Below are 14094 nucleotides of genomic sequence, written 5' to 3'. Positions count from 1 at the left end.
ACACCTGGTCTCTTGTGGAGAGGGGAGTAAGGAGGAGACCAGTGGTTCTGAAGAGATGAGAGTAAAGGAAAGACCGGGAGTCCTGAGGCAGGAATTGAGTGTGGAGGAAGGAGAGGATTGGGAGTGGAGGGGGAGAGATGGCAAGAGGGGAAAGCCTGCCACAGTAGGGCAGGGCAGGCCTGTGGAGGATAGGGCAAGCTCTGAGAGGCCATTTGGGGCTTCTTGAGGGGCCATTTGGGACCTCCTTGAGAGGTCCTTTGGGGCTTCTTGAGGAGCTATTCAGGGACTTTTTTTGGGGGGGCGGGGGTTCCGGTCGTGGGGCCTAAACTCAGGGCCTGGGCACTGTCCCTCAGCTCTTCAGCTCAAAGCTAGCGCTCTACCACTTGAGCAACAGCACCACTTATGGATTTTTTTCTTTTTGCTTTTTTCTGTTTGGTCTGGTCGTGGGGACTGAACTCTGGGCCTGGGCGCCGTCCCTCAGCTCTTCAGCTCAAGGCTAGCACTTGAGCCACAGGGCCACTTCTGGCTTTTTTCTTATGTGGTGCTGAGGAATTGAACCCAGGGCCTTATGCATGCAAGGCAAGAGCTCTACCACTGAGCCACCATACCAGTCCTTCAGGGACTTCTTGAGGGGCCATTTGGAACATCCTCCTGAGGTCACTCTGGGCCTCCTTGAAGGGCCTGTTGGGGCCTCCTTTAGAGGTCATTCAGGGCCTCCTCTGGAGGCCATTTGGGACCTCCCTCTAGAGAGGCCTGTGGACAGTGGAGAGGCCTACATGTGGGGGAGGAAGGGAAGAAAGGGAAAAGCCTTCCCCTTTGAAGGTTTGGAGGTTTGGGGCTTTGGGGATCTGAGGTTTGGAGGTTTGCAGACCAACTAATTGGTGGTTTGAAGACCAACCAATAAAAGTTGGAGTGTCAGGACTGCCTATTGGAGGTTTGGAGGTTTGGTGATTGAGGCTGCTCTTGGTTCTGGGTATCTAAAAGGACAAGGTAGTCTCAAGACACCTTTCTGGTGTAAATAAACTTCTTTTGTTCACTTCTCACTGTGCCTCCATGGATTGTCTCTCTCTCTGAGGTTCATCAATACCCCACTGGGTGATGTTCTCACAGGGGCCATCCTAGGATGGCCATCCTAGGATGCCCAACCCCGAGGAAACATGAGGGCCACTGGCCAATGTCCTCATGGTTTCCACATGGCTGCCATGGTAGCAGTAAGAGCATCCTGCCATGTGCCCAGTGTCATTGGCAACAGACTTCCTGGACCAAGTACCTAACTGCCAGCAGGTGTGCACTGGGCTCTGATTGGTCCACTTCCTCACTGATGTCAATGGCCTGACTTGTGATTGGTCCATTTCCCCCTGACATCACAGAGCATTGTGAAGGTATGCCCAACAGGGTACATATGAGGCAGCTGCTCTCCAGCTTTTTCAGTTACAGTGCTGGGAGCTTTTACTCCGGTGACCTGATGGACTAACTCAGAACTACTTGATTGCTTTCTTTGGGTGTGGGGAGTGGTAGTTGTGTTGTTTGGGTTTGGGGATTTCATTTATTCAGCTGGGGGTTGTGTTTACTTGTTTGTTGGTAGTTTACCTTCTGTTTCTTAAGATTTGTTAGTTGTCCACTTCATTTAGATCATCTTAGGTAATTCTTAAGCTTGATCACTTGCCATCCCAGGGACAAGGTGTTAATGTACAACTTTAGTTCCTCCCCCAGGGAGGGGGAGATCACTGTCATTGCACAGTACAACTTGACAAAGATTATCGGTTACTGCAGCTGTGTCTATGAGAAGCTGGCCCATCACTGCCTCACTGACACCACAGTGGCAGTCAAAGTTCTCCCAAGGAAAGATCTGAAAAGTCATGAGATAGAAAACGAGGTAGCAGGTGGGAAGTTGGCTCAGTGGTAGAGCGTTTGCCTTGCATGCCTGGGGCTCTGGGTTCGATTCCTCAGCACCACATAAGAAAAAAGCCAGAAGTGGCCCTGTGGCTCAAGTGGTAGAGTGCTAGCCTTGAGCTGAAGAGCTGAGGGACGGTGCCCAGGCCCAGAGTTCAGTCCCCACGATCAGACCAAACAGAAAAAAGAAAATGAAGTAACCATTGTGAAAAGTGTACGTCACCCACACATCATCCAATTATTCCAGGTGATGGAGGATGAAGACTCCTTGTCACTGAGCTGGCCACTCAGGGCCATCTCTTGGGGTGGAGTCAATAAATCCCCTTGCATACGCCTATTCCAGTATGAAGCCAAGAGGTTGTTCAAACAGATCACGAGTGCCATTCACTACCTTCAAGAGAACTGAATTGTACTCCTAGACCTGACGGCCAACAACGTCCTGTTCAACACCAATGGCAATGTTAAGGTCAGTGATTTTGGCGTTTCAGGGTGACCCCAGGACAGTTGCTAAAGGGGGTTTGTGGAGCCTTACTATTCCACCCCTCTGAAATGATCCTACAAAACATGTTCAGTGGGTACAAGGTGGACATTTGGGGACTTAGCTGTGCTTTTGTATATGATGACAACGGGAAAGTTGCCATTTGAGGAGAATAAGATGACAGATATGGAAACAAATCCTAGAGGCCAGGTACACCGGTCCCCTTTACCAACTACAATGGGACGTGATCTCCTTCCTAAACTGCTGACTGTGGGCTTCAATCTGAGGCCTGCTATTGAGGAGATAATGGAGCACCCATGGCTGGCCCTAAGTGTGGGATTTGGCCTGCTTCCTGATGAGCAACTGCCCAGCAAGCTGGACCCCGTTATTGTCACAGTCATTTGCAACATGGTGTACACGGTAGCTGGTATTAAAAAGAAAGAACAGAGCATTCAATGAAGCCATGGCACCTACCTGCTCATCCATGAAAACATAAAGGAGAATACCAGAAGTGTGGAATCAAAAATGATGCTTTTGGCTAGTCCACCATGCACACCTCCTGAGGACAATCCCACCAGCCCTCTTCCTCCACAAAAAAAGAGCCACCTATTCTGCAGGATGTAACACCTTCAGCTTGTCCTCAAATTTTCAGTTACCTCTGAAGAGAACCCAAAGTGCCAGTCTGCCTGTCCTTCTGCTCTACACCCTGCAGAGCTCCAGTTCCAGCTTCATTTGTGGCCCAGATTCTTTTAGCTGGTCGGGTACACTAGACAGTTTCCACTCAGTGGAAAATGGTCTTCCCTCTGGTCATCCTCAGGGGGAGGCCATAGACCTCAGGTGGAACATTAGACAGGGCTGGAGGAGGGTGGCTAACAGGATAGTCACCATTTTTCGCAGACTTTGCTGCTGTGTGAAGGCCCCAAAGTAATGTTCACAGATTGAGAGCAAAGCTGTCCCAGAGAAAGCAGTGCAGAACTCTGAAACAGCACAGTTGAAAGCCACCAGACTCAGATCTTCGGGGTGAGTCTAACTAAAGCAGAGAGATGTGGAATTGAAGAGCTGCAGGTGGGAAAGGAGTCATGCAGGAAGTTCACACTGTGGAGGTCTCAGTCCAGCATGGCCAGGTTGTGTGACGGCTGCTAGGGGATTCTCCGGCAGGGATTCCTTTCGGAGAAAGGACAGCTGACATCACCAAGGCTTTCCAATGCTGAAAGATAAGTTGAAAGGTGGCCTCAATCTGCTGTACTTTCTGAGCTGGGCATTTACACATCGATCCCTTACTTAATAGTATTGTCACTTTATTGAACAACCTTTTCCCTTGGTCCTCTGAACACTAAGGTGTTTTTGTCCCAAACGCTTCAGGTCATCTCACCTTTCACGTAGGTTGCTTGTGTCCCCAATTGCTAGTTTATTTATTTAGGTTTAAAGTGAGGCCCTTGAGCTTCGTGGTATAGGAATCCATGGATCTCAGGGGCAGGAAGCATCCTGGACTCTGTTTCTCCTTCCGCAGTCTCTAGGTGACTGGGTACAACTACTGAGCACACTACTTACACTGGCTGGGTTGGAGTACAAAGGCAAATCTTCACTGCGAATGGAGAGGTACCTGTCTCCATTCACCCAATGCACTATCAATGGTTTCTGCCCTTACTTTCCTCCATTTAAATGCACTTTCCTGCTTGTGTAATTTCTCTCTAAATCTCATCATTATCCCAACATAAAACCTTCATCCAAGCATCTCTTCTTTCAGAGTTGTTTATTTGCTCACAATCAAAGAGACCCTATTACTAAGACAGGTTGTTTTGAATGGCAACTCCTCCCATGAGTCCCCATTTTCTCTAAGGGGAACCAGAAGGCTGGGTTGGCTGAGTTTCAAATAAGAGAAGAGTCTGACCAACCAGAGCCACTGTTTAGACTGGCTAAAAATATGAAGTAGAATAATATTCCTTCCTTGATCGTAGAGGTAGAGAAACCTGTGAAGGAGCAGCATTCCTGAGAAAGTATGGAGATACAGTGGTGCCACTGGATGGACCCTGCCTGGGATGACTGCATCTGGACAGTAGCAAAAATTTGGTAAGGTTGATATGACCTCTACCACTGGGCTATTTGTGTTGGTTTAGTCAGGGCCATGAGATTTCCACAGAGAGGATTTGATTCAGGCTGATGCTGTCTGCCCTTGGGTGACAAGTGTGTTATAGGGAGGATTTGAGCACACCTGACTTTTGCTATATGTGCACTGATGTCAGGAGGCTAAGCCTGCAGAGCAGACTGATGAGATTTTCTGCAGTAGGTAGGATCAGTGGTCCAGCTCAGAGCTATTTGGGAGCAGATCTCCCCTGAAAGAACAAAAAGGGATTCTGGTGAGAGTCCCAATAAGGGCTACAAGAGGGAAAAGATGGGTACAAAGTAAATGACAGGGTGGACACTAAATGTAAAGGAGAAATGACAGGAGGCAAATTAAGAAGGGAGCTGAGGAATCCTGAATTCCACATGGGCCATTTTTCAGTGAAGAAAGTGGGTGGGAAGGAATTAACTGTTGATTTGTAAGACTTCTTGATCACTATTCTTTTTTTTTTCCTTTTGTCTGTTGTGTGTATGTGTTTGTGAGTGTGTGCTGCTACACCTCAGTGCTTTTTTTCTTATGCTGTTTCCTTTGCCTTCTCTGTTCTCTCTCCACTTTTCTCACCTTCTCCCTGCTGCCGCCCACCATTTCTCTTCCTTTGTTTTCATTCCTCCCATAGCTACTCCTATTCTACTTCTCCTGTTCCTCTTCTTGCTGTTCCACTACTACCCTCTACCATTCCCTTTCCCTCTCTTCCTGCTCTTGAATCTGTCTCTCTCTCCCTCCACCTCCCTCACTCTTCCTCTCTCTCTACACTTCTCCCTTTTTCCTTCTTTCCCTTTCTCCCTCTCTGTCTTTCTCTTTTTTCTCTCTCTCAGTTGTCATGGATATGTCTGGTTCTCTCCTGCTTGAGTTATACTTCCAGGCTTGCATTTCTCTATTTACTTGAAGATGGAGTCTTCCCAGACTTGCTGTAAATGCAATCTTCAAGGTATCATCTTGGGAGATAGGTAGGAATACAGACAAGAGCTTACAGCATCAGGGAATGCAATTGACTTTGTTAATCTGGTGTGGCAAAGGTTGCTTTCTCTATTTTGAAAGGGCATTTGTGTATTTATGTGAGGGATAGCTGTGTAGAGTCACCTTACAATTGGTTGTGGAAGGAAGGGGGTGATGGGTTTGTGTAAATGGACAGGGAAGGACGACATATGTGCTGTACAATTGCGCTGAGAGGTGTCAGATTCTTAGTAGAGACTCTATGAGTCCCCAGAGAGGCCCCCTTTCCCAAAGCACCCAGCTTGGGCATGGTGCTTCCGTTTCCCGGTAAAGACTTTAGGCCTCATGGAAGAATAGCAGAGCCCAATTTTTCTCCTTGGGGAATCAACAATGCTATCAGAGCCAAGTTTTAAATATTTGAACATCAAGAGGCCATTTTTGGAATCACAAAGTGTATGAATTAAAAGATATTCCCTTCCGTTCAGCTAGAGGTGGTCAAGGAACAGGAGACCTGAGGAATCATTGAGATAAACTGGGATCTGTGGAAGGACATAGCCTGGATGGACTTTGGTTGTATATGGACCACACCCGTGGATGGACCCTGCCTGGGATGACTGCCTTCCCACAAGAACAAAAATTCGGTAAGATTAGATATGAGCCTTCACACTAGAATATTTGTATTGGTTCACCCAGGGCATTAGAATTGCACATAGAGGCAGTGTTGAGGATTCATGCTGCCTTTGGGTGACAAGTGTATGATGGGGAGGAGTTGGGCAAATCTGGCCGTTTCTCTGTGTACACTGGGTCAGGCGGCTGAACCTGCAGAGTAGACTGATGAGAATAGCAGCAAGAGGAGGGCTGGGGCTCCTGGTGGGTCAGTGGTACTGCTCAGGGGTATTTGAGGAGCAATGCTATTCTCAAACAATGAGATGGATTTGTGGCGAGAGAAGCAATAAGGGTCCAAATAGGCAAAGGATGCATAACTGGTTTAAGACAGGGTTGATACTGATGCTGAAAGAGAGCTGAGGAGGAATGTAAGGAATGCTGAACTCCTCATGGAACAATGTACAGTGGAGAGGGTGGGTGGGGAGGGAAGTACTATTAATTTCCATGATTTCTCAATGCTTTTTAATTGTCTTTTTGTTGGTTGTGTGCATGCATTTGGGAATGTGCTGGCTTGAACTCTGTTCTTTTCTCTTTCTCAGTCTCCTTTTCCCTCTGTGGCCTTTCCTTGGGCCCTCCTCCCCTCTACTGTCTCTAATCTCTCCTTTCTTACACCCTCATTCTTCTCCTCTTCTCCTCCCTCTAATCATTCTCTTCTCCCTATCTCATTCCTTCTCATTCAATCCTTTCTCTTGAATTTGTCTCTTTGTCTCTCTGTGTTTAGGTATGTATGCATGTCCCTCTGTTTTTCTCTCTGTCTGTTTTCCTTCTCCCCCTCAGGCCCCCTCTTTCCCTTTTTCTCTCTTGAGTGTGGGCGTGTTTCTGGCTGATGTTTTACCAGTGGAGTCACTCTTCTAGGCCTGATTTTCTACTGAGTTGGACATGGAGTCTGCTCAGGCTGGCTTTATCTACAGTCTTCTCAGTGTCAGTGTGTACAGTAGTTAGGATTATACAGGTGAGCCTCCAGCACCTAGACTTTGTGAATCTGGTACAGCACAGATTGGTTTCTCTGTTATTACAAAAGGAATTTGTGTACTTGTATGAGGGACAACTCATAAAATTTTGGGAAAGGAAAGGGTGTTGGGTTGGGCTGCATGTGGAGAATGGAGAGGTAGAGAATTACGTTTCCACAGTACAAGGGTTTCAGCACTGAGAGATGTCAGATTCTTAGGAGAGACCCTTTGAGTCGCCAAAGATGCTTCCAGTTGACACCCCCTTCCCCAGAGCACCAGGCTTTGGGCATGGTGCTTCCTTTTCCCTGGAAGTTCCCAGGGGAAGCCTCTAGGTCTCATGGAAGAAGAGTAGGGCCTGATTATTTTCCTAGGGCACATGGTGTGTAGGAAGCTTAATTTCAAATATTGCCACACTATAAACCTCCAGAGCCCATTTTTTGAACCAAAAAATGTAGGAATTACAATAATTTCCTTTCTATCAACTAGAGGTGGAGAAACTTTTAATGAGTAAGAGACTTAAGAAAACATGAAAATATAGGAACATGTGGATGGAGATGAGTACAAGCGGACATGAGCAGAAATTTAGTAAGATTGGATATGAACCTCCACCACTGTGATATTCATTCAGCAGGGCATTAGATTAGTGTACTTCACTGAGGAAGTACACTCAGCATGGAGAATGAGAATACTCAAACTTACAAAAGTAGTACATAGTATATATGAAAAGGAAGATTAAGGCAGAAAGAATCAGGATGAGTGTTGGAAATAATCTGTGTTTTTGTGTGTTTGCAGATGTGTGTTGTGTGTACATGTGCACAAAGTTGTATTTTTGAGTATCAGAGTAGACCTCTTTGGCAAGGGGGTTTTGGGGAAGTATAGGGGACTGAGCAGCTGGGTGTGGGGAAAAGCATTCTAGGCAGTTGGAATAGCAGTGGCCCCCAGCTGGCACAGTGCAAATGCCAGTGTGGTTGCAGCAAGGAAGCCTGGGCTCAGTGGGGAGAGACAGGATCAGAGAAGGCACAGGAGCCTCTTGGCAGCACAGGCTCTGCACTACACCAAAGGAAGCTGTGAGCAGAGTGGTGACCCACCATGCTTCAACATTGTCCTGTGGTTCTCCTGTCTACTCTAAAGCCACATTTCTTAGTCTTCAAATATGAAAGGGTGTGTGTGATATTGGTGTTTCTCATGAAATTGAGTGTCCTCCAGTTCCATCCATAGTGTCTGAGTGTTGGTTTCTTTTTTTTTTTTTTTTGGTTCCTTTCTGGTGCTTGAATTAGGACCAGTAAAAGGTCCCTGAGCATTTAGCTCAAGGCTGGAGCTTTACCAGTTTGAGGCACAGCTCCATTTCTGGTTTTCTGAGGGATATTTGAAGTAAGAGTCTCATGGACTTTCCTGCCTGGGCTGACTTTGAATGATGATTCTTAGATTTCAGCTTTCTGAGTAGCTAGGATTACAGGCGTAAGCCACCGATGCCTGGCTCATGATATAGTTTTGATAGTGAAAAGATCCTATCCAGAAGTCAAGATTGCCTGCTCTGGTTCTGGCTCTGCAGTCTTCTTCAATCTTGAAAATTTTTCAAGATTTTTATTGAATGTTTTCAAGATTATATGCCACTTCCACTTAGTCTTGTCTGAAGTTTTATCATGATTTGACTTGGGTCTTGCAGGACTATCGTGAAGTGACACTGTGTGCCTCCCACTGCATCCCACCAGGTGGCTGGAGACATCAGTTTGTCTTGGGAGTGTAGTAGGTAATTTTGATCACTTGAAGATGGCCAAATTTGCCAGTTTTTCTACTGAAAAAATTCTCCTCTCCCTTTGTAACTCAGTGATGTGTGGGAAAACACATAAGGCTGTGGAAATATCCCATTCCTCACATCATTGACAGTTTGCTTATGTATTTACATATTTATTCATGTTTGAACTTGCTAAGGGATTCCTATTGAATGCATTGGGTTGTAATTCCACTCCTGTCATGGTTTTGATGGTTCCAGACTTGGCCAGTGCGAGCCCCTTCTAACAGACTTTATTAGTGCTTTTATTTTATTTTAATTTTATTTTTTTGCCAATCCTGGGGCTTGAACTCAGGGCCTGGGCACTGTCCCTGAGCTTATTTGCTTAAGGCTAGCACTTTACCTCTTGAGCCACAGTGCCACTTCCAGCTTTTTCTCTTTATGTGGCACTGCAGAACCCAGGGCTTCATGGATGCTAGGCAAGCACTCTACCCCTAAGCCCTCATTAGTGCTTTTGTTCTTCACTCATACACAAGATCAATGTTTATTTAGTACCTTCCATGCTCTAGTCTTTGAATCAACTATTATCCAGGAGCTGTGGCTGGATGGCATTTAGAAACCAACATCTGAGTATTAGGTATGTTCTTTGCTTTTGAGATGTTATTGTTCCTAGGCCCTTTTGGAGAAGAGAACTGGAAAATACATAAAACGAATATACAAAATACATGTATTCATGTATATGGGTGTGCATTGATATATACAAGCCCATACATGTATATTTACACATATACACATTTAAATTTATATTAATTTCTTTTAGTAGTAAAGAAATGTAAACTCAGAACCTCTTGCTTGCTTTGCTTGGGTCCTAGTAATTGAGCCCCCCTTTAAGCCCTGCTTTTTGCTGGTTAGTTTGGAGGTGAAATCTAATAAACTTTCCTGCCTGGACTAGTCTCAAACTTCAGTGTTCAAGCTCTTAGCCTCCTGAGTGTCTCAACTTCTGATTTGTACACCAATCTATGTATATATATCCATCTATATATACTCAAAATCATGAGTTCACACTGACACCTCCAACTGCAATCTCACCCCAAATATTCTTCCAGTTTTTTTTCCTTTTCCATATTTGTAACTACCAAGAAACCTATTACCCTTGATAGGATGACTTACTGAGTAATTCATTCTGTTTGTAAACAATCTCCTGTGATTGCCAGTGATGTAAATGTATTTGGCCTTTTTCTATGGTTCTTGACATAGAAATCCAAAAACACTCATGCTTTCCTGAGTAACAGGGGTGGTAGTAGGATCTTTTGCTCTACTATTTGGTCATTGACCCTGGTTCCTCAATCAGAGCTCCTAAGACCTTAGTCATTTCCTGAGTTATAGTAGCATCTGACCCAGAGCTATGAAATCCTTTGGAATTTCCTGTCACAAGAGCATGTTCTAAGAGGTGCAACCCTTGATGTACACCTGGATAGCCTCAGGATGGAAGATGATCTTTTTATGATGGACTGGTAGTGCAAACCTGTAATCCCAGTATTTAGAAGGCAAATGCAGAAGGCTCTTGAGTTCAAGGCAAGCCTGGGCTACAGTCAAACCATCTTTTAAAAAACAAGCTTTTATAGGTACATTATTTGGGGATTAGCTCTTAATTTTGTTTTTTGGTTTCATGAAATTTTGTCATGTCTGTAAAATTTATACTTGCCAAGAGATTCAAACTGCCTGATCAACCCATTCTCTCTATTGCTCTGTATCTGTCTGTCTCTGTCTCTGTCTCTCTGTCTCTGTGTCTGTCTGTCGGTCTGTCTCTCCCCTTCTCTCCCTGTCTCTGGTCGATGTCCTCATGGTTACCACATGGTTGCCAAGGTAGCAGTAGCAGCATCCTCCCATGTGCCCAGTGGCCTTGGCAATGGTCCGCTAGGCTACATGGAAGAGTAGTAGTCCTCCAAGCTCTCACACAGACTTGATTCTTGTGACTATTTACCAGTCCTTTACACACTAGTTCACTCATTTCAGGAGGCATGACTAGTGCTATGAGCCCAGCATGCCTGGCATAGTCCCCGTGTAGCACACTCAGGCCAAGTGCCTGGTGCTACAGGATTCTGCAGCCGAGCTTCTGGTCAAAGTACATCTGACACTGAGCTGGCCTTCCCAGGCTGAAAGGAAAATGGAAAAGTAGCCTGAAGGTGTCTTTACCTTCAGAGGTGGTAGGGGTTGCAGCTTGATCACATGGTGACTTCACCTGACAACCATTCACCTTTGTCCTTGAGGTGGTTTTGTTCCAAATGCTACAGCAGGTAATCACCTTACCTTTCATGTAGGTTTCCTGTATGTTTATATACTTATTTGTTGTATTTACATTTGAGCTGAAGCCCATTGATCTGAGGGTCAGGAGGCATCCTGGACTCTGCTCCTCCTACTGTGGCCTCTAGATGACTGGGTCCAACTCCTGAGCACACCAGTTACACTGGCTGGGTTGGAGCATAAGGGCAAGTCTTCATTGGGAAAGAAATGAGACCTGTCTCCATGTACCATGACAGTGGTTTCTGCCCCACTTTCCTCCATTTCAATGCAGTTTCTTCTGTGTGTGTTTTCTCTATAATCCTTTACTCATCACTATCCCAACATAAAGCCATCATCCAGGAGAACCCGATTTCTCATTTATTTGCTCACATTGGTAAAAGATAAAACACATATTTGAAAGACCCTAATGAATACACCCTGAAGTCGTAATTGCAACTTCCTCTGTTAGCCCAATTTTTCTCCTCAGGTAAACAGAGTGTTGTGAGTGCTGAGTTTCACATATGAGACCACTGTGAACATGTAGAGCCTATTTTTGGAACCACAAAGTATATTAATTAAAATATGTTCTCTTCCTTTCAGTGAGAGCTGGAGAAACCTCTGAAGGAGCAGGAGACCTGAGAGAACACGGAGGTATAGTGGTGCCTGTGGATGGACCAGGCCTCTGTGAACTTGGTCTGAGGATGGACCCTGCCTGGGATGACTACTTCTGGACATGAGTGGAGATTCAGTAAGATTGGATGTGACTCTCCACCACTGTCTTATTTGCGTTGGTTCATCCAGGGCTATTAGATTTCCACACAGAGGAAGTGCTGAAGGCTGATGCTGTCTTGGGTGACAAGTGTGTGATGGGGAGGAGTTGGGCACAGCTGGACTTTGCTCTGTATACATTGGGGTTAGGAGGCTGAGCCTGCAGAGCTAACTGATGAGATTTGTAGCAAGAGGAGGACTGGGTCTCCTGGTGGACAAGTGCAGTTCAGGGTTATTTGGGGAGCAGATCTCCCCTCAAAGAATGAGGTGGGATTCTGGTGATAGAAGCAGTGAGGGCTAAAGAGGGTAAAGGATAGGCACCTGGTGAATGACAGGGTTGACACTAATGCTGAAGGAGAACTGAGAGGTGGAAGGTCATGAAGGGAGCTGAGGAATCCTGAATTCCTCGTGGTCCAGTGTTCAGTGAAGAGGGTATGTGGGGAGGGAAGTACTGTTAAATTCCATGATGTTTCCATGCCTTTTATTTTTTTCCTTTTGTTTCTTTGTTGTGTGTATATGTTTGTGAGTGTTTGCTCGTACCAAGTCTTTATCTCTGTGCTTTTTTTCTTAATTCTCTCTCTGCTTCCTTTTCCATCACTTTCCTCTTTCACCTTTCCCCGTCTTTCCCCCTCTCTACTATCTCTTCCCTCCTCTTCTTCTACCTCATACCGTCTCTTAGTCTACTTTTCCTTCCCCTCATCTTCTTCCTCTCATCTCCCTCTTCTCTTACCTCTCTCTCTCTCTTCCTGTTCTTGAATCTGTCTCTAACTCTTTCCATTTCTCTGTCTTTCATCTCTCTGTCTCAGTCTTTCTTTTTCTTTCTCTCCTTCTTTCAATTTGCATGTTCATGCCTGGTGCTCTACCACTTGAGTCACACCTCCAGGTCTGCATTTTTCTAGTTAATTGATGATGGAGTCTTCCTAGACTGGCTGTCACTGCAATCCAGGTAGCTTCTAGGATAGTTACGATTACATAGCCTCCAGCATCAGGCAGTGCACTTGACTTTGCTAATCTCTTGTGGCACAGGTTTGTTTCTCTGTTGTTATGAAAGGTATTTGTGTACTTATCTGAAGGACAGCTGTGTCAGTGACACATTAAAATGGGTGTGGAAGGAAGGTGGTGTTAGTCTGCTGTGCAGAATGGACAGGGAGAGAAGGACATGTATAGTGCAAGTGTATCAAGACCCTTAGAATATCAGAACATGTGCACACTCAAGGACATGTGCACTCCCATTTCCTAGTGAAAGAGCAAGCAGCTCCCTTTGCATGATTGATTAACAGCTTCCGTCTCTCTTTACCAAGATGTCTCAGAAGCACACAAGCAGATGGCTGGTCAGGAATTCCTCTGGGAATCAGCCTCCTTAAAACCCAACCTGATGTGCACGTCGAGAGGGAATTAGGAAGGAAAATGTGCTCTTTTCTTCCTTCAAGTTCAGCTCTCAATGCAGAGCTAGATGTGTCAAATGATCTCCTCAGAGTGAGGCAGAGACTTCCAGGAGACAAGGCCTTGCTGCCCCAAAAGCTGCAGTTGAGGCTCAGAGTGAGGGAGTGGGCTTCAATTCACATCTGTGGGTTTGGCTTAAGAGGCTAGTGTCTTGTAGTCCTAGTGCAGTAGAGAGTGTGCCTCTTCGCTGCTGTGATTTCAGTGTTGAGTTGTATTGTGGAGATGGGGGAGAGGGGCAGTATGCCAAGCAGGAGGCAAGTCATTTTATGATTCCATGCCAGTCTTGTCTTAAGGGGCAAGGTGAGCTCACTGTCCAAAACTCAGGTCTACCTTTGACTTTTCAATGGATAGTCTGATGCACACGCATGCTAGAACACTCCTAAACCTTTGTGGAACAGTTGGAGTACATTTGGCTCAGTAGGTGAAGGAGATAGGACCAAAAGTTGCCCCAGAGAATGAGGCTCCCACAGCTTAGCTAGAATATCACACAGATCATTACATAGGCTTCTAACCAGCAGGATGGGACCAGGGCTGGAGGAAAGACTTGGAAGAACTGAAGAGGGAGGAGCCAGTGTGGGATGGAAAAGCTTCCCAGAGGAGGAGCCATTGAGCTGGTGTGTGCACACCATCTCCATGTGTGAGATTGAGGTGCACAAGGCTTCAGGCAAAGGGCATGGAAACACAGGTGAGGAGACCACAAGGCAAGGGTGAGAAGGGCTGTGGAAGGGAGTCATAAGAAAGCAGTGGGAAAGAGCTTTGACCATGTGCAACAGGACACTTGTCAAATAAGTGTGTAAGGGAATGGGTAGGCCTTCATTCAATGGAC

General features: G+C 45.8%; 1 long non-coding RNA gene across 2 annotated transcripts; it reads left to right on the top strand.

The window, feature by feature from the left end:
* Window positions 1–2148: 2148 nt before the first annotated feature.
* LOC138822603 (uncharacterized) lies at window positions 2149–13127 on the top strand. 2 transcript variants are annotated; one of them, XR_011370575.1, is made up of 4 exons: window positions 2149–2359; window positions 4330–4441; window positions 5912–6067; window positions 11658–13127. It is a non-coding gene; the product is annotated as an uncharacterized lncRNA (long non-coding RNA). The 2 variants fall into 2 exon arrangements; XR_011370576.1 differs by lacking the exons at window positions 2149–2359; window positions 4330–4441 and adding an exon at window positions 4480–5421.
* Window positions 13128–14094: the final 967 nt, after the last annotated feature.

This window comes from Dipodomys merriami, unplaced genomic scaffold (genome assembly GCF_024711535.1).
Source record: "Dipodomys merriami isolate MVZ:Mamm:240054 unplaced genomic scaffold, mDipMer1.0.p SCAF_1128, whole genome shotgun sequence".
Classification (NCBI taxonomy): Eukaryota; Metazoa; Chordata; class Mammalia; order Rodentia; family Heteromyidae; genus Dipodomys; species Dipodomys merriami.
This window is presented reverse-complemented; position numbering and strand designations above follow the sequence as displayed.